The following is a 21,544-nucleotide window of genomic DNA, read 5'->3' on the forward strand; positions in this document are numbered from 1 at the left end:
GAGGTGATGACAGAAGCCCGTAAGCTCAGGTCCCCGCAGGAAGCGGGGAGCACGGGCTGCGGAGAGCGGCCTCTGCAGGCGGGGAGGGCCTGGCGCAGGCACAGGGAGCCCAAACGAGCCCGCGGGCTGCGGAGAGCGGCCTCTGCAGGCGGGGAGGGCCTGGCGCAGGCACAGGGAGCCCAAGCGAGCCCGCGGGCTGCGGAGAGCGGCCTCTGCAGGCGGGGAGGGCCTGGTGCAGGCACAGGGAGCCCAAACGAGCCCGCGGGCTGCGGAGAGCGGCCTCTGCAGGAGGGGAGGGCCTGGCGCAGGCACAGGGAGCCCAAACGAGCCCGCGGGCTGCGGAGAGCGGCCTCTGTAGGCGGGGAGGGCCTGGCGCAGGCACAGGGAGCCCAAGCGAGCCCGCGGGCTGTGGGGAGCACTGTAGGTTTCCAGATAGAATTGTCATCGTTTCCTTCTCACCCAGAGCTGCCATTTCCAGGAAACCTACCTCCCCACCCCCACCATGCCCTCATTTTTACTCACTAAGGCTACTGTACTTCCTCTCTGGCTCTAGATCAGACCCCCTCTTCTTCCCCTACCCAAGCTGGTAGCATTTGTTGGGGTCCAGGCCTCCCATGGGGCAACTCCTATAATGAGGTCATTTTAACACTTTAGTAACTGAAGAGGTTCATGCCTGATATAGAAATCAGCCTCAAAACAACTAATATCACATCTGGGAACTGTCGGTGCATTTATGTGGCATATAGTTTTATTCAGTGGCAAATGGGTAGTTTGAAGTAGGCTGTGAAACCCAGTTTACGTGTGTGTGTGTGTGTGTGTGTGTGTGTGTAAAACACATAAAGAACATCCCTAGTGGCTTTTACTCATTTAATTATCATGTTTCCTCTTAACCTTTCCATGGCTATTAGTAAGCAAATCATACACAGACACACACACACACACACACACACACACACACACACACATATATAGTTTTTTTTCTCTTAAATCTTTTATTGCAATCCCCAGTTGAAAGTCTCTCTCTCCTATTTCTTTAATAGTTTTGATTAATGTCTTTCGTTTTCTCACCGGATAGTTAGTGTTACTGCAGGAGAAGAAGCTGGAGCCCTGGACGGAAGCCTGGGACGCGGGCTTCACCTGTGGGAGACCTCCACACCCATCGGAGCCAGCAGTAATGGGGCATCTCAATCCCACTGAATCTTCTAGTCTGTCCTGTTACTATCTTGGCAGCTAAAGGGTACAGACTGACAACCCTCAGAGGAGGGGGGCGGGGGTAGGGAAGAGATAAACCAAAGAACTTATATGCGGGGTTGGGGAGAGGGAGGGACTGGATTGAGAGGAGGGTGTCCATGGGGGGGATAAAGGAGAGACATCTGTAACAAAAATAAATTAAAAAAACCTAAAACAATAGAAAAGAATAAACAGAAATCTTTCTATTTACTCATATTGTAGGAGAGGTCTCTCCAAAAGTCCTGCTTATTGTCTCCAAAGCAGAAATAGTCCTCATGATGTAAAATATTGCATGCTCAACTTTTTCTAGTTTTCATTTTTTTCTCTCCTCAGGTTTTGCAAATTAATTCCAAAACTACCTTCTGCAGTGACGTGAGTCTGCCTAAGGAGTATTTTTTACCCTGAGTAACAATAACTCTCCGAAGAACAGAATTCCTCCTTGCAGCGGTGTTATTGTCATTGGGGCTGATGGACTGTCAGTCTTTCCTGCCAGAAACAGAAGCACTAATCAGGGCTCTAGAAGGATGGAACCCAGGACTCACTCTTCTATACTCGCTTAGGCTCGTGGTGTCAAGGCTTTTGCTGAACCTGGTGTTTGTAGGTCCTTCCGGAGATCAGGCCTGTAAGAAATTTGGGCAGTCGACAGAAGCTGTTCTATCTGGTCTCACTGTAGTACCACCACGTGCCACAGACCCACGCTTTGGTCCATGATGGGCCGCCTAGACCACCGTGGGCCCCAAGATTATAACGGGGCTGAAACATTCCTACCGCCAAGTGATGCTGTAGCTGTTGTGATGGTGTAGTCCACATAGGGTCATAGCTGTGGTAAGGTGGCACCCATCATAACATCATAACATTGTAGCCATGGTAATGTTATAGCCTGTTGTAGAGTTGTAGCTGTGGTAACTGTAGCCGAAGTAACGTCCTAGCAGAGGTTAGGTGTAGTTGTCATAGCATCATAGCCGTGGTAAGGTTGTAGCCATTGTAAAGTTGTAGCTATGGTAACATTGTAGCCATAGTAACATCATAGCTGTGGTAAGGTCGCAGCTGCCCTAAGGTTGCAGCCATTCCAAGGTTGTAACATGACGCGTCACTCACAGTGATTCACAGAAGCAGGATATAAAGAAATAGTTTTGTATAGCTATACAACGTGTTTGTGTTTTAAGCTAAGTGTTATTACAAAAGAGTCTAAAAGTATAAAACAATGTAACAGTTTATAAAGTAAAACAAGGTACAGCAAGCTAAGGTTGAAGAAAGACGAAAACACTGTTACAAAGGGAGCGCAGCCCGAGTGTGCAGTGTGAGAAAGTCTGTGGCCATGGACACGAGTGTGCGGCCCTTCGTGTTCCCTTCCCCGCCGGCTCACCCACAGCAGCTCCCAGGGCCGCACAGAGTTGTACCGCTTTTTCTTTTATGCTGCCTTTTTACTGTGTCTTTTCTAGATAGATTTAGATACACAGATAGTTCCCACTGTGTTACAGTTGCCTACAGTACCCCGTACAGGAACAGGGGTGCCCGCTCGGAGCCTGGGAGCCATGGGCTGGACCGCAGAGCCCGGTGTGCAGTGGGCTGCACCGTCCAGCTGTGCGCCAGTGCCTGCTGTGACGTTCGCACAATGACAGAACCGCCTAACGACACACATCTCAGAACATATCCCTGTCGTTAAATGATGCATGACTGGACGTTTTTCCCCAAATTACATTAGCATATAGAGCTCCAATTATTGACTTCTTCACTTGTGGTTTCTGGGCAAAAGTCCAGCTTAGAGAAGCAAGGAGGACATACGCACACTCGAGTTGGGAGCCATTTATTTATTTATTTTTCCTGGTTTTAGAGGTGGCGGACGCGGTCCAGAAACGCAGTCGGCCTTTGCGCTCTGCTGTTATCCACCTGACGCCTCGTTGGGCCGCGCTCAAGCTTCCCCGGCACCGGCCAGAGACGGAGGACCAAGCAGGGGCTTGTCGGGGCCAGAGGAGCTGCCCTTTGTTCAGTACCTACCGGGCATCGGGCAGTGGATGGCACTGTCCTTAGGGGATCTCCTCTGGCACACACTATCTGCATTTTGCAGATGAGGAAACTGAGGCTCAGGGAGGTGAAGGGACATGTTCCAGGTCACCTAGGAGCAAGCACAAGATTAGCAACTACTTACCTTGGAAAACAGTCTGGTGATTCCTCAAAAGGTTAAACCTAGAGTTACCACGTGACCCAGCAACGGGACTCCCAAGAGAAATGAAAACATAGGTCCATACAAAAACTTGTACACCGATGTTCACAGCAGCTTTATTTGTAATAGCCCCAAAGTGGAAATAACCGAAATATCCATGGGCTAATGAGTGGATAAATAAAATAAGTCGATCCAAACAACGGGGTAGCAGGTGCAGTGAAGAGAAATGACGTGCTGACTCATGCTGAGCCTGGACGAACCTGGCAGACATCATGCTACGGAACAGAAGTCAGTCACAAAGGAGCACCGCTGCTTGATTCTATTTCTGTGAATGTCCAGGACCCAGGGAAAATGGATTGTGGTCACCCAGGGGATGGGGCGAGCTTAGGGGAAGTGGAGAGAGACAGCTAAGGGGTAGAGTTCCATTTTTGGGTGATGAAAAATAGCCCAGAACTGATTCTAGGTTAGGTTCTAAAAAAATAATTGGTTTTAAAATGGACTGTACTAATGGTTGTACAACTCTGCGACTATACTAAAAGAAACCCATTGAATTGCGCACTTTAAATGGGTGAATGGTACGGTATGTGAATTATATCTAAATAATGTTATAAAAAAATTAGCGGCTACTGTCCACGGCTCTGATAGAGGGAGTCAGTGCCACCCAGACTGGGAGTAGTTGAGAAGCTTCTGACGAGAACCCTGGTGCCACACAGCAGCAGCAGCACCCGGCGTTTCCACGTTCGCCAGATGCCTGGCACTGTGCTGACCACCTCACGTGCATTTGCTGGTTTAATCATCCCACGAACACCGAGAGCTCGGTGTCAGGTCACCTTCTAGAAGAGGAAACAGGCTTAGTCATTTTCTGAAGGTCACGTATCTACTAAGTACGACAGCTACCTTCTGCTGAACAGAAACCTGGAAAATGACTGTTTATTTCTCCAAGTCCCAGCGTTGTGCAGCAGTGGCCAAGAGAGTAGACTCTGCTGCTGGATGGCTTGGACGTGCACCAGAATTCTGCCTCCCGGGTTCGGTTTACACGCGAGCACGCTACCTAAACCTGTGCTTCGGTTTCCTCACCTGTATAACGGGATCGTAAAAGTATTAAACCCACAGAGTTGAAGATTAAGTGAGACATTATGTGAAACACATCCAGGACAGTGCCTGGCACCTGGTAAGTACTCGACACATGTAAACTGTTATTATATACAGTTGGTGGGGGATGGGAGGGCAGGGATGGGTAAGTCACAGTCGGTTCAGCACAGTCGGCTGGGGAAGACAGGTGTAGACACGATTGAAGTGAGGAGCTACGGTGAAAGCCGGCAGGAGGCAGAGTGACTCATGACTGATGGGGGCCACTCACTCTTGTGGTCCTTGATCTCTGTCTTTCAGGCTCTGGGACGGGAGTGTTCGTAGCTGTAGGCTTTTCCCTCCTTTCTCTCTAGGTTTCAGGCATCCACAAGAATTATGAAATCTGGTTAATGTTTCATGATTGTGTTTTTTTTCCTGAAAACTGGTAAAAAATGGAACACTTGAAAGAACAGAACAGAGAGAGCAGGAAAAAATCTTTTCTTTTGGGCGTCTTGAATAGTCAACATTAGTTGGATCTTTAGGCAAAGGTACTAGAGTGCGTGACAGGTTGGGGGATGAGCAGTCAGGAAAAGACAGTGACTGAGTGTGTTCATCTCCACGAGGCTGTTTTCTCATATTCGAATTGTACTGAAGCTGGGAATGTTTGGAGATGAGCTATTCAGTGTAAGACTTCTAAGGGAAGGTGTCCATGTGTACGTGTTGTGGAACAGGTGGAGCACCTTGTCAGGTATTCCTTCAGACCACCTATCCTTGCGAAGAAGGACCCAGAGGACCTGGAGGGTGAGCTGCTAGCCCACCTGGCTGCACCTTCGAGTCACCCCGGGAGCTTGTGAAACACACAACTGCCTGGCTGGACCTCACCCCACACCAGTCAAATCAGAATCTCTGGGGGGCAGGGCCTGGGCATTAGCATTCTTCTTTAAAAATATTCACCAGGTGATTCTCATGGGATCCAGGGGCAAGAAGCCCCGGATTAAGGCTACCGTAGATGCGGAGGCATCTGCCAGAACCTTGGCTGTGGTTGGCCGGACATAAATCACAAGTCTAGCCCAGATGAGTGCGGAATGGTCAGCCACCCTTTAGGTCACCAGGGTCATCCCAAGAGACCTCTCTGAGCTCGGGCTGAAGACATCCCAGCACAGGGGCAGGGAGGATGCTGGATGGATGGCCGCAAAGGAAGGAGGTCAGCTTTAGTAACTGAACAGGCACTGATCTCTCAAGTCCGTCATTGCTGCAATTTTGAGATTTCCCAGAGTCTGAGACTGGGTGGCCAGGGGAGGGTGCGCGGGCAGGGAAGGGCACCCCGAATCCTGGAGCCGCAGACCTTGGCTCCTGGAAGGTGCTGGGCTGGGTCAGCAGAGGGCTCGACTGCCTGCTGTGAGGGTTGCAGTGTCCCCTGAGGGCTGGCGTCCCCTGCAGTGCTGGCTGACTGCACCGCTCCTTGGGACTCACTGTCACTGTGCAGCAAGCCCATTAAGATGATCAAAGAGTCGCTGGAGAGTGGCAAGAGTCTCAGGGAGTTTGTGGAGTGTGACTGTGAGCACGGGAGCCCTTTCATCTTGCCCTGAACCAAACTGCAGAGGGACGAGCCACTAGTGTTTCCAACAGGACGAGGGCATCAGTCAGTCACATAGCTCTGAGCACAGTGCTAGTTAGCAAGCAGCAGCCCAGAACAGAGACCCGAGGTTTCTACGGGCAGCCTCTCTCCTCCGAGATCGACGCTCCACAAGGGTTTTGTTGGGTCCCATACGAAGTTTGGGGAGACCAGGGAAAATGTAGGCTTAAGGAAGGAACATTTTCACTGCACTTGAATCAGGAGAATTGGCGTATCTGCGTGACCCCTTCTCTAAAACGCGTTTGAGTGAACACTCTGGGCTTCTCGCCGTCTGTTTCCTTCTCCAGAACCTTTCGTAACCTCTGACCACCCCGCCCCGCTCTTTCTCTCCTGCCGCTAATGAGTCCATCTCCACCTTATGCACTTGTTAGAATCTCACACACAGGCACATTTATTATCGACCCTACCTTAGACAGTATATCACAAATAGGCAAGACTATAGCTCTGGGAGGTAGTTTCACGGATTTAAGTCAAAGAAACAGTACCCGTATACTTTTGGATTCAAGGAAGTCTGATAGCCAGCCAGTGAACACACACACACACACACACACACACACACACGGCTGTTGGAGAGTGGAATTTTACTCACTGGAGCTGGCTTGGACTTCAGATATGAAATGTATGATTTATAGATTCTATTTCACTCTTATAGAAAACTCTGCTTAGCCTTATTGGAAGGTCGAATATGTTGGGTTCTTTTGCTAAGGTAGCTGTTAAAATTTATTTCACATTCAGGAAAGGGGTGCTTGTTATTCACCGTGTTCCCATTTTAATTATGATTTTTCCTGGCATCATTTTTAACTAGAATAACCTAAGGCCTGCAGGAAGTGGTTTTCCCTAATCAGTTCTTAAGCCCCCCTCCCCCACCTCCGACTCAGCACCATAGCTATAGCCACGCAGATGAAATGAACTGAGAACTGAGCAATTACCTGGTGAGTCTGAGCAGTGTAGAGTCAGCAGTCAATTAGAATAGTTCAATTACGAAAATTCTTTCTTCTCGCTTCTTGTGCTCTATAAATTACCACCCTAACTCGTGCCACCCCATCTGCCCTGGGTTGAAGCTCCTCCTCCAATCCCTGCGTCTGCCACAGGGACACCCAGCCCTCTGTACAAGAGAATTGGCCCCTCTGCCCACCTGGCTTTCATCTCCACTCCTCTCCCTGCAGAGGCCTCACAGTCCTCCTCCCCATTGAGTGGGCTCAGAATTGAGCGCCCCCTAGTGTCAGGCTGACCCCTGCACCTGCACATCGTTTCCCAGATGTGAGCCCATAGTTGGGCCTGGCTTCTAGAACTTTCCTCATACTGAGATTGTCTTTGCACACCTGTGAGCTCCTCGGACTCTTTTACCAATGAGAACCTTGCTGCTCTTGCTGGCTTCTGTCATGAGGGACCGATGGACGGCTAACCCCAGCCCAGTTGAGGAAGGGGCCTGCTCCCAGGGACAGGCCTCACATACGGACACCCAGCCCCACAGGCCTTCTGAGTCCAGCTGTGTCCCCCTGTCCATTGGGACCTCCAAGGCCTTCCTGTTCGTTGCCACGCCAAGCACCTGCTCGCATCTAGATTAGCGATAGCCAATCCGGTATTTGGCTGATCCCAGCCAGCAGCCACATCTTCCCCGTGGCTGCAAGGTACCTGGAGGCCTTACACATTTCTCCTTTGGCATGTCTTGCTGGACTGTGAGCTATTATAGTAGATACTTATTCATTTATTAAATTGTGTTCACTTAATGCATGTTTATTGAGCACCTAGTATGTGCCAGGCCCTCTACCAGCTGCGGGGCATTCAGTGTTAAACAATATCTACTTCTCATCCTTTAGGACTATGTATTGGGGGGCTTCTGTTACAAAGTACCACACACTGAGTGGTTTAAACCACAGAAATGCAGGTCTCACAGATCTAGTGGCTGGAACTCTGAAATCAAGATGCTGACGGGGTTGATTCCTGCCGAGGGCTGGGGTCTGCTCCAGGTCCTTTCCTGGGCTGGTGATGCTGTTTTCTTCCAATGTCTTCACAGCGTCTTCTGTCCATGTGTGTCGATGTCTGTGTCCAATCCCTCCTTTATATAAGGACAGCAGCTAGATGGCATTGAAGACCCGCTCTGTTCCAGCACGAGTTCACCTTAACGAATTCCATCTGCAACGACCTCTTCTGACCTCATTTCCAAATAAGGTCACGCTCTGAGGTGCTGGGGGCTAGGACCTGAACATGTGACTTCACCCCATAACAACATGCATCATTTTTTTTAATCCTCACCCAAGGATATCTATATCTATATCTATATCTATATCTATATCTATATCTATATCTATATCTATATCTATATCTATATCTATATCTATATCTATATCTATACACACACACATATATAATAATAATAATTATTATTATTCTTTTGCATTTTATCTTTAGATAGAGAAGGAGGGAGAGAGGAAGCAAGAGAGAGAGAGAGAGAGAAACATTGATGTGAGAGAGACACATCGAGTGGTTGCCACCCACACGACCCCAACCGGGGCCAGGGACAAAGTGCAACTGAGGAACGTGCCCTTAGTGGGAACCGAACCCGGGCCTCTCTGGTCCATGGGCCGATGCTCTAACCACTGAGGCAAACCGGCCAGGGCCAGTATGCATCATTTTATGGGGCAGCAGACAGCCCATAAATGCTCACGGTCTGGCTCCTGGAAGAGTACTTCCCTTTCCTTACTTCACTGTTCAGGGCAGACACACCCACCAGACAGCCATTACCTATCAAGTGATAACTACGTTCCAGAAACTGTATTTCTTGAGCACTTACTATACGTTGAACACTAGTTAGTGACTTACATGCACGGACACAACCCTACGGAGGCCCAGAGAGCTTAAATAACAGCCCAACTTCACACGGTAAGGGGTAGAATCTGACCAGGTGTGTTTTGTAGGAACTGAGTTACACCTCCTGCAACACGGGGCTCTGTGCTGTCAGATCCGGCTCGTTCCGGGACATGGCCCACAGAGACTGCTCGCGAGCAAGCCGCCTTGCTGCCGGTTCTAGTCCCTGCGGTCAGAACCTCCGCCCGTGTGCTCTTCGAACGGGCACCGGCCATGTCAGGCCCTGTGCATCTGCTCATTGCTCACTGTCTGTCTCCGTGATGGGTGTAAGTCTCGTGAAGGCAGGGCTGGCATCCCTGGTGCCTAGCCTTCCAGAAAGACCTTTGGGGAAATGCATTTTGAGACAGATCAAGCAGATTTCTTTGGGGGAACTTCTCAAAAGCAAGATTTGATTCGTTTTAAAATAGCACAGGGCACAGAATGACTCGGGGAACTCATATGTTAAATAATTGAGCAAAAATGAGACTTAAAGCACCGTTGCTGGTCCCCAGCACAGCTGTGGGGGACACTGAAGGCGTGACTCTTTCCACCAAAGTCTTATTACTGCAGTTATTGATAATTATCATCCTGATGTAGCTCTAGCTGCGGAGCCTCAGGTTGCTGTTTCAATTGAAGTATTGACTTCCCACCCAGGGCCCCATCAGCATTTTCTGTCCTAACAGTAGCCGGCTCCCGCTGCATTGTGAGAACAGGCTGCACATCTGAGGCAAACTTGATGGACTGAGTGTGTGTGTGTGTGTGTGTGTGTAAGTAATTCACAGACACTCTGCACCACTGAAGTGTTGGAGCAGAGAGGGTGGGGCTGGCAGTTGGAAGACCTGTCTCCCCACCCAGGGCCTCAGGCAGCTCCCAATTTGTGTTGAGATTGGTGTCGTCATTTGGAAAAAGGGGTAAGTGACTCCCGCCCTGCCTGCTTCACAGACGATCGCAAGGCTCCATGAAGAAAATGTGCCGAGAAGTGCTCCGGGCCCGCACAGGGACACGGGCGGAACTACCTACGAGCAGCGCGCGGGGCAACAGCATTGGTGTCGGGCGGGCACGGGCGCGAGTCCCAACGCTGTGACTGATTAGCTGTGCCTGTCTCTACAAATCTCTGCACTTCAGTTCTGTCGTCGGTGAAGTGAGGAGAACACCACCGGCCTGGCAGGTGCAGGAGGGTTGAAGGGAATGATATTTGAGAAGCTCTTGGCACCTGGTAGGTGCAAGAGTAATATTTTCCCCATTGATTTTCCTTTGTCACAGACAATGCCATTGTATTAGTTTTCTATTGCTGTCATAACATTTTCCCTTAAATTCAGTGGCTGAAACAACACACATCTGTGACCTCAGAGCTCTGTGGGCCAGAAGTCCGGCGGGCGTGGCTATTTCTCTACATGTTTCTCAAGGCTGAAATGAGGGTGTGGTGGCAGGCTCTGGGCAACGTCTGCTTCTAGGCTCATTCAGGTTGTTAGCAAACTGAGTTCCTTGTGGTTGTAGGACTGAGGTCCCTGTTTCCCAGCTGGCTAGTTGCTGGGGGGTTGTCCTCAGCTTCTACAGGCTGCCCACACTGCTTGGAATGGTGGCCCCTTCCTTCCAACATCTTCACGGCTGGCGGAGTCCCTCTCATATCACATCACTCTGCCTTCCTCTCTGCCTCCCTCTTCCCCCTTTAAGGGCCCAAGTGATTATACATGGGGCCCACCCACATAATCTGGGAGAATCTGCAGCCCTATCTTAAGGTCAGTGACCTTAATTTCACCTGCCAGGCCCCTTTTTCTAGGTAACCATTTTGTGCTAATGTAACACACAGTGTCAGGGATGGGAACATGGACATCTCTGGGGGTCATTATTTTTCCTGTCATAGCTGTATGTTGATATCCTATTGTTTCATATGTATTAACTATGTCTTGTTAACAAGATGTAAAATTCAGAGTACTTAGTGCCTCTGAATTCAGTGCCTGGCATCGAGTAAGCTTCTGACTAATACTAATTTCTGTTTCTGGCATTGATAAGCAGAGGACAATACATCTCTTGCTTTGTCCATAGGTGCTAGCAAATCTACCTGGTGGAGAGTCATCTACTTTGAAATTCATCTTCACTTTTCTCCAGGAAGGCGTTCGGACCTCAGCCCACCAGGCTGGTTCAGAGGCAAGTCCCTGTGTAACTGAACCACAGACTTACTTTGTTTATTTATGTATGCATTAAAATATATTTTTTTCTTTATTGATTTTAGAGAGAGAGGGAAAGAGATAGAAACATCGATGAGAAAGAACATGGTTTGGCCGCCTCCTGCATGCCCCCCACTGGGGATCTGGCCCACAACCCGGGCATGTGCCCTGACTGGGAATTGAACCGGTGACCTCTTGGTTCATGGGTCGATGCTCAACCACTGAGCCACACTGACTGGACCATAGTACTTACCTTGTTTAATTATCCACATCTCTTTCTGAGCTTTAAAAATTCTTTCTAAATTGATATTTGAGAAGGAGGAAGGCAGGGGTGGGGGGGGGCATTAATGTGAGAAACATGCATTGATCAGTTGCCTCCTGACATGCCCCAACGAAGGATCAAACCTGCAACCTAGGTATATGCCCTGACCTGGAATCAAACTCGCGACCTTCTGGTGCATTGGGTGGTGCTCCAACCAAATGAGCCACCTGGCCAGGGCCAGATTCTGAGCATTTAAAGGACTGAAACTAATACTGTTTTTCACTGGTATCACTTAGTAGAGTCTCATAATAGTAGATGCTCAATAAATATTTATTGACCAAATGAATGATGAGAAAATCTACTGCATGCTTAAAAAGAATCGATCAAATAATTACTGGTTGGAATGCATCCCTGAAATGACATACATATGAAAACATTTATTTGAGAAGGGGAAAATGTATGCATATGGGTGCTGTATTTTCTAGAATTGTCTTCACACAGAAGTTCTTGAAAAATAAATGCAGGTTGTGTTTGTGAGTTGTCTAGGCTCGGATCTGTAATTGCTGCTGACTTCCGGTAACTATTGCACTTGGAATTTACTGAATGATTCTGTCACTCTGTTTCTTCCCTGATACATTCAGAGGAAGACACAGTATTGAAATAAAGACACATCAGCTTGGCTTACTTCTCATTTGCTTACTTACTGGGACTTATTCTATGTAAGAGCAAAATTGGACCCTCGTGTTACTTCTCTTGGAAATTCACAAATAGCTCTTCCTTCTGCCCCCAACCCCATGTTGAACACTCATTTTCTATCCCTTTTATGAGGAGCTTAACAACCCTGCAAGGAGGCAATGGTCAATAGTGATCAAATAAGATCAGCGTTCACAGTTTCCTCTTACTCTTCATGTGCTTGTTTGCTGTATTTTTCTTTTTCTTTCTTTCTTAAATATGTTTTCATTGATTTTTTTAGAGAGAGAGAAGAAGGGAGAGAGAAACTTGGATGTGAGAGAGAACATTGATCGGCTGCCTCCTGCACGCCCCCTACTGGGGATTGAGACCGCAACCCAGGCACGTGCCCTGACCGGGAATTGAACCCGGACCTCTCAGTCCCTGGGACGATGCTCAATCCACCGAGCCACACCGGCTGGACTGTTTTCTGTATTTTCACATTTTGCCCGTGGAGGTTTGTCAATCTGCCCATGTTGACTTCAGATCAGCCGGGGGCCGGGTCCTCGTGCCTGGGCTGGGATCTCATCACAGCTGTTTTGAGCTTGGCTGGTCCTTTTGCAATGATTGTTCCCACTCAGAGACTTTGGTCTTTTGATATTTATTTTTAGGTTCAATATAGTCTCCATTATTGCAAAGGAACAGTTTTATTATCTGAAACAAGTAACCACAAATGAAAAATTGGGGCCAAATCACAGACCTCAGGACCCAGATGAGGAATAAAGAAATATTCTTTATAGCGCGAAGTGCTTTCTTGGCAGTTTCTCTTCTGTCTCCTGGGCTGGGGCACATTTTCCCCCACCATCTCAGACCAGTGATTAAGCATTAGCGTGCGTCTTGATGTTACAAATGTGCTACCCTCTGTTGGAAGTCTGGGAGCCCTAATTTCCTTTAGATCCATTTCTCCGTTTTGGAATCAGAATCCAGTTCATGTGTGAGGTTCATGAGCCATTCAGGGGTTCTAGTGAAGCCTATTCTCAGAGGTCACCTCGGATGGACCTCCACTGCATAATGACTTTCTGTCCAGCAAATATTTAGGGAGCACCCACAGTGTGTCAGACATCGGGAGAGAGGCACAGATGTCTAAGCCATGGTCCCTGATTTCAAGGAGCTTAGGATGTGGTAGAGGAGACAGACATACACAGATACGTAGGAAGGAAAGTTGACCCCATCAAGTCCTACAACTCTAAAAAATTAAGTGTTACGTGGGCCGAGGCAGCCAAAGAAAGTTCAGACTTCGTACTGGAGCAACTGTTGGCTTCATGCCTGAGCGTGTCGGGTTTTCCACACGCGTGGGATGCGTGATTTTGGGAAGGTGACGTAATTAGAACATGGGGAGGGGTCCAGGAAGGCTGCCCAGAAAGGGAGGCAGCCAGAACCTCACTGGCATCTTTCTGTCCTCATGCCGTGAGTATTGCTACAGCCACCGTGGGTGACTTCAGCTGCGGCACAGGTGGGTGGCAGCAGGGTCAGGAGCACGGCGGAGTGTCCAGCAAGACCTCACTCCTGAGCAAACATGACAGACAGACGTGCCAAGCGCTGGGGGACCCTACACGCATATGCGGTGGCCCAGCTCGTTGCGTATGGAGAGTGAGCGTGAGGACCATCTGTCCCCGCCACCTCACTCCCTCGCCTCTCCGGGTGTTCTCGCTCCAGGGTGACCCTCGCAGGGAGTTCGCTCCCCCACAGTCTCTGAACAAAGCAAGGTTTTAGCTGCATCGAGCAAGCTCTGTCGTAAGGCCTTTCCCTCTGCTTAGAATGGTCCTCCCAGAAAATGCAGTCGGGGCTCTGGGAAGAGAGCCCGAGGGGAGCAGACAAGTGATAGGTGACTGCAGTAGCCCAGGTGAAGGACATGAAGCCCTGAAGGTAGCAACTGGGAAAGGAGAGAGAGAATCAGGCGAGATGGGCGTTTAGGAAGTTCCGAATCCACACAGTCTGTTGACCAATTAGATATAGTGGGTGATGAAAAAGATTCTATGATAACCCTGAGGGTTGGGGCTTGGACTGGATTTTCTATAATTACCTGTATCCCTTAGAGAGGTCTGTCAATGCAAGCTACAAACCAACATTCCATGTAATTAACTTTTATTTTTAACATGGTCCAAATTATATTTTAACAGAGAAAAATGTGAATCGATTTAATGTCTAGGCAATGTTACCTTCCATTTTTGTTATTCATAGACTCATGTTAGTTTTTTAATACAGAAACAATTAAAACTGAATAGAATGAGTATGAACTGTGTGAATATGCGGAGGATTATGATGGTGTTTTAACATTAGTAGTTGTAGTTTAGAACTGGTTTGTTCGGATCTTTTATATGCACAATACAGATTTTTAAAAGAAAACACATTATAATGACCAGAAAAATGTTCCTAGTGATTGGGTTAAAGACCTTGAATATATACTTGAGTCCTGTTCTCCACCAGTGAGAAAAAGTGGGAGACATTTCCAACATTGCTTATTTTGATTTTTCTATGTTCACAATGCCGACATTTTTCTTGCTACTCCATAGACCTTGGAAAAAAGGATTTTTTTTTTAGTGTAGGTCTGGGATGTCTGCATCTTTTAGTTTTCAAAATAGTCTCTTGCCTGCAATAGTGACATCTCCTGAATAGCTTAGGTTCCAAGCACTGAACTGAGAAGCAGAACCAAGTTGTTTAGGGTTTATGTGAATGATGCATAATGTCACATCTTGACTGCTAATGAAGCACAGAGGAGAGACTTTCAGTTTGACAACTCATTAATTCTTAAGGAAAAAAATCAGCATTTCTTTGGTAGTAAATGTTGGATCTGTTCACAAATATTTCTGGTTTTCTTCCCTCTAGGCATGTAGTAGGCTTGAACTTCCTGGTCTGTGGCATAAAAGAGTCGTCACGTGACTGACTTTGGCGAGTAAGATGTAAGTGGAAATGACCCGCATCATCTCTGGGTGAAAGTTTTGTGATTGGCCAACGTCCTTTCCATTGTCATGGTGACCAGTGGTGCTCCAGGGGATGGAGGCTCTATTGGTTTTCGTTCCTGCATGAGACAATGTGGGGATGAGTCCTGAGCAGATTTACAACCTTTATTGTTTTAAGCAACTGAGATTTTAGGGGTGTGTTTGTTATAAAGCCTACCCTGACTCATACACATTTAATCCTTTATGTACACATTTAAAAATACTGCTTATATTTCTTGATTAACATATGATCACTGTGGAGGATTTTGAAAATACAGAAAAGTATGAAAAAAAAGGAACATCCACTAAAATCACTTACATAAAAATGATTCCTGTTACTATTTTCGTGTACAGTTGATTCTTGAACATGGGTTTGAATTACCCAGATCCACTTATATGTGGATTTTTTTTAATGAATACTGTAAATGTATTTTTTCATTTTTATGATTTTCTTAATAACATTTTCTTTTCTCTAGCTTACTTTATTGTACAAATACAGTATGTAATACATATAACACACAAAATATGTGTTTAATTAACTATTTATGTTATTAGTAAGGGTTCCAGTCAACAGTAGGCTATTAGTAGTTATGTTTTTGGGGAGTCAAAAGTTATATGTGGATTTTTAACTGTCCAGGCTTTGGTGTCCCTAACCTCCATGTCGTTCAAGAGTTGACTGTATTTCATTTCTTTCTCTCGTATATATTAACATTTAAAAATTGGGATCACATTATATATACAATATGACTTTTTTGCTTCACATTATATCAATAGTATTTAAAATATATAAATTTGCTGCATAGTACTAATTAGGGAAGGAATGTTGTAATCTATTTTTACATTTATGTTTTAAATTTCTATTATGTAATTTATAACCAAATACTATCTTACTTTTGTACTTTTTCTGGTTGTAAATAACATCCAAAATGAAACATTCGTACTCACCTTTGCTTAGACTGCTGCTATTTTCTTAGGGTAAACTCTGGAAGGGGAATTACAGGGTCAAGGAGTATGCGTATTTTTAAGACTTTGGCTGTGTGTTACTACATTGCCCAGGAGAAAGGCACTAACAGTTGACGCTCCAGCAATGAGAGATGGGCCATCTCACCAGCCCTGTGAGTAGCAGAATTCCTTTTAATCTCCGTTAATTTGATAGGTGAAAATATTTTCTTGTTTTACGTCTGCATTTCTTTGATTGCAAGGGCCGTCAAACACGTATTTCATGTGTTTGTGAGCTGTTTGCACTTTTCCTTCTGGGAGTTGTCTGAGTGGATTCTCAAGTCCCCTAACGCCACACTGTTAAACGGGAAGCCATGCGGGAGGCCTCAGCATGTGTTTTTGAAGTGTGTGTTCAACAGGCTTCTCTTATTCCCACTCTTCTGCCTTGTTTTGATTCTTTTCTCTCCAGTCATCTCTACCCACAGCCTATGTCTCCTTCAAGCTTTGGTCTCTCTCCAAGCGTTTTATTGTACCGGGCTGCAGTCATAGCTGAATCTGAAATGTTGGAGAGAAAGGGATGAATGTGATCAAAGTTAGTTTTGAGTGGAACAGCATTATTGTGAAAAAATTCATGAAGTCTCTCCCTGGTGGAGGTCCCTCCCTGCCAAGCGCTCTGTCTGCACGGCAAAGAGGCGGTGGGCGCATCCTGCAGAGGGTCAGGGGTGCAGAGCACGGTCTGCCTCCCTGGCTTCAGGCTTGGCTCTACCGTGGCTGGTGGTGAAGCTTAAATCACTTCCTGGGAGTGTTCTTACTTAGTTCATAGACGATTGCCTATTTGGTGCATTTAAGAAGGGAGAAGAAAGAGTCTAAGCTCCCCCAAAGTGAGTGTTACTTTTTAGCTAGCGTGAGATAAAAGACAGATGGAAATGGAGCCAGAGGGACCTGCCCTTCACCCTCCATCTTCATCGGAGTTGGACGCTCGCACTGGTATGTCAGGCAGCAGCTGGCAGGCTCTTTTATCATCATTAATTGTCCGCTGAGTTGTCACAAGGAGAGACGAGGATTCAGGTTTAATTACATCTGTATCATGTCTGATAAAGTTCGGGAGAGCCTGGTGGTGCAGGACGGGCGTGGGCCAGCAGTGTGCCAAGGCTGCTCTGAAGCAGCAGCCACGTGCGTCCTTGGGGGCAAAGCGGCACTGACTGCGTCCCAAGGGAAGCAACGCTGTCGCGGCCACTCTCATGAGACACGGCGAAGGGGCCGAGGGGAAGGGAGCGGCCACGGGTACTTAGGTTTATCCGGGGCAGGTGTACTGGGCCTTCCCAGGGAACAAGCAAAGGCTCGTTCAGGGAGATTCGCTTGTTTTTATGGACAATAACCTACTGCCAGGCAGGGAGCAAAGAAATCCATTTGGTTTTAGATAAAACAATAGCACTCCCACTTTCATCGACTTTATGAAACAGGTCTCTTCGGCTGCCCTCTGTTTTATGGCGCAGAGAGGGGCTTCGTGAGGGCGAAGCGGGCTTTGGCGGAACAGACTCGAGTGCAGCTTAAGGGAAATGGCGAGAGGCAGGGCGCACGGGCTGAGTATCGGGGGCTTATTTGGTCGCATCCTGAACGAAGTCACTAAGAGCTCAGAGCCTTCACCACACTGATGACAATGGTCCTGCCGCCCAGCTTAGCCACACAGGCCTCCTCTCCTCCCCTGGGTGTACACATCCACGTGCCACCATGTATATGTCAGGTAGCCACGGCTCTTGGTCTCCACTGCCTTTCTCCGTCCACTCTGTGGCACTGGTGTCCCCTCTGTCCCCAGGGAAATACAGGCAGGCCCTGTGACTTTGCTGTCCAAGCCAGAGTAACACAAATTGTTCTCCCGTCACTTCAAGTCACGCAATGGCATCGTACTTCGGTAGTTAAGGTACCTGGTCCCCATGTCATAGTTACGTCTGCAATTTTGTTTTAAAAGACAAAGTTCTTCCTTTCTGCCGGTTCCAGCTTCCTCCCGGCAGGGAAAGGGGGTGTCCCAGGCTCTCCTCCCCCCGCTTTTCTCACCCAGCACCTCTCATCCTTCCACACCCCACGGACTCCTGGGTTCTGCGTAGGGAGTTCCCTCCTGGTTTCCTCGGCCTGGGCCCCGCTGCCTCACTAGTCGTCAGTCATTTTCTTCTGTACTAGGATTCCCCGGAGAAATAGAACCGCTAGGCCCAAGGCAGTTAGGACACCAAATAATCCCATTGCTCTTATAATATCTAAAAATTGAAAAGGTAAGCAGGCTTAGCATTTGTCCTGGAGAGAAAATACTCCTTCAAGCCATTAAGGAGTAGGAGGAACCCTAAACCTTTGAAATATAGTTGGAAAAGTTCGAAGAATTCATAAATCAAAAGATCCTGGGTTACGTTCATAAATATGTAGAGCTTAGAGTAATAAAATAAGGGCTAATTCAGAGGTGCATTTAGGAAGGTGACCAGAGAGAGCATAATGAAAGGAACTGGGTTCACAGCCAATTTGGTTTCTGTCTCCAGGAAAGTGCTCACCGTGAGACATGCACAGACAACCCGGAGAGAATGAGCAGGAGGAAGGAAATAGGCTGAGGTGGTGAAGGGGTCAGATTCTAGAGTGGAAGTGAATAGATTCTAATTCTGCCTAAATAATTTATGATCCAGGCGGCCTTAGGGGACATGTGGAACTTTCCTCTGCCTTAATTTTCTCACCCATAAATCGGTGCCTGTCTCACAGGAGGGCTGTCAGAACGCCAGCAGAGACCTTGGTACACAGGAAGCGCTCAATAAATACATGATCATATAAGGGTTTTTCTCCTAGATGTACCGAGTCTGATACAGAGACGGACATTTCTAATAAAGAGAGGCTGTAAGACAGAAGCCATGGACCCAAGCTAATGGAAAGAGAGGGACCAGATTTTATGATGGCTGCATTTGATCATGCAGAGTGGGCAAAGTCAGTGTACATTTGTTCATAGGGAAAATAATACAATAAATAATAATAATAATAATACAAGAATAAACTCTGTGTTCCACGTACTCACCACTGTGAGCCTTCTTTTGCCCTACCCTGTTTAGTCACAAAATAAACAGACTCAGTTTCAGAGATAAAAGAGATAAGAGTATGCAACGAAAGTGTTTAATTCCACGCACAGAGGAAGTGACTTTCGGTTTCTTCTGTTATTTATTTATTTTTTAGTTTAGTTTATTAAATCTCTTTTTTCCCCCAAAAGAGAGAAAAAAATTTCAAAAACTTTGTCTCATCCTCTGATTCTATTGTTTTATAGCTGTGCTTTTAATGAAATTCATTCTTTAGTCATGCAGATGTGACCCATATTAGAACTGATCCCATGTTGTAACCAGCATCCCCCAAGTTGCAGAGCGAGTTCTACTAACAGAGGTTCGCTCCCGTGGACCACAGGCTGCTCTCCGGAAGAACCTTCCTGCGGTGTTGACCCAGACCTATTACCCTGTGGCTCCTGTCACCTAGGGTCTTTTTGGTGTCCTCCACTGGGTCTTCAGCTTCTCCAAGCTGATGAGCAAAGATACAGAATAAGTATGATTGTGTGAGTTGTTTCGTATCCAGCCTAGAAGTGGCCATCATCATTTATTCCCATGCTCCTCCAGCCAGAACTTGGTCCCATGGCCTCAACCTAAGGAAGCTAGGAAATGTAGGTTTCCCGTGTTGGGAAAAAAGGACTGGAAAGCATTTAGTTGGCTTCTGCTTCATGACTTTGGGTGATGTGAAATTAATAAAAGTTTGTGTAAGGCTTTAGAGGGTGGGTTGCAACAAGAGATGTTGAGAGATTTGACCACTCGATCAAATTTTGAGGCAGATTTATGCCTCAAAATGCATTAATCTGCATAGCAGTGAGGACCCCTTTGAGCAGGACGAACCCTGGCCCTCCTCTCATTTTACTTGGTGTAACTTGGCATTCTGGGTCTCCTGTCTAGAATTTCTCTTAACGTGCTTCACTGTTTACAGCTGAATATCAACAAGTCCTCGATTCATCCATCAAAGAGCGACTGAGCGTCTATTAAGAAAAGACAATAAGAACAGATTTTGCTTGTATCTTCAGATTGTAAGTTGTCTTTATAAAGGGGAAGAAACGTTCAGTTCATGAAACAATCTGTTCAATCATTGCGATTTGTAGAAGCACAATGCAATGTCCTAAAGGAATCATGCTGTGTGACTGCCAGCTTCTCATCTGAGGGACCGGCCCCTCCAGAGGACGGGCAAATAAGGCAGAGTGTTGATCAACTCTGGAAGGGTTAACTCAAGAACTACCCTCACAAAGTTTCCCAACGCCAGCTGGGTTGCGTGGTGTATGATTTGGTACTGTTTTGGTCAAGATCGGATTGTCTGTGATTCTCAACATCTCCACGCCTCTGTTTCTCCATCTCAGTCAATGAGAAGCTGGACCAGGTCCTCACGGTGGTCCCTTCAGCTCTCAGGGTGATCATTCGTAATTTCTGCCCCCTGGCTCACTTGAGGAATGGCCTTCCCTACTTCTTCTTCCTCTCCCTGGTGTGAGCCCAAGAGAAAGGAAAAGCAATTTAATTTTAACGTTATCTGGAGTCAGACATAATTAGGAAGACAAGTCTGCTGGAAAAGAAAATATGTACTCCGAAGCCAAATGCTGTGGTGTTGGCAGGCGGACCGAGCACCGACCTACTGCATTAACTGTGCTCTATGAGGCTTTCACTGAAGATAATAGTTATGTTTCAAGAGGGCATGATGTGACCCATGGTATTTCCAAATTCTCAGGAGTAACAAGCCATGAAAAAACAAGATTTATCTGTATGCATGAGTTCTCAAAATCATCCTTTGAATTGCACGGTAGGAAGAGTGTCGGAACGGGGCAATGTTATCCAAGGGCCATCTAAGCTCTTGAAAATACAGATTTCTGAGCCCTACCCTACACTTGTTAAGTTCTCATTTCTGGGGGTAGAACCCAATAATCTGAATTTCTGACAAACAGTTTGAGAGCTCATTAAAAGTTTGGCAACCATTAAACTAGTCATCAAATGACCGCCCTCATGGTAGAAGGAGAATATTAATACTTACTCTGTTCGTCACACTGGGCTGTTACGCAGGTTAAAAGAAAATCATGGGTCCGAAGCCCTTTGCCAAGTGAAAATTCCCCTGCAAATATAAGCCTGTGTTGTTATTGTCAGGGGTGAAATCATAGAAAAACAACCATCTTTTGCTCCTGCATTTTCTTGAAATGTCTCCAGTTCCTCTGCCCATAGGGGCTTGGGCACAGAGGTGTATCAGAGTGTGATGCATTTAGACTGGACTCCCTGCTTTGGTTGAGTTTATATCCATTGCAGCAGCTCCAAAGTGCACGTAGAGTTAACTCTAAGAAGGTTCCATCCATGCACGTACGGATTTTAAAGGGGACAAGCACAGCATTCTCTTCTGTTGATCAGGGACACAAACAAAGCTATTAGCTTTAAGTCTAGGGAGAGGAGAAAAAAAAAATCACTTTTTATATTGTGCAACCAACCTTAAATCAGGTCAATCTCTCCTTCATTGCTGGCTAATATCCAAGTCACA

This window comes from Molossus molossus, unplaced genomic scaffold, assembly GCF_014108415.1.
Source record: "Molossus molossus isolate mMolMol1 unplaced genomic scaffold, mMolMol1.p scaffold_m16_p_20, whole genome shotgun sequence".
NCBI lineage: Eukaryota > Metazoa > Chordata > Mammalia > Chiroptera > Molossidae > Molossus > Molossus molossus.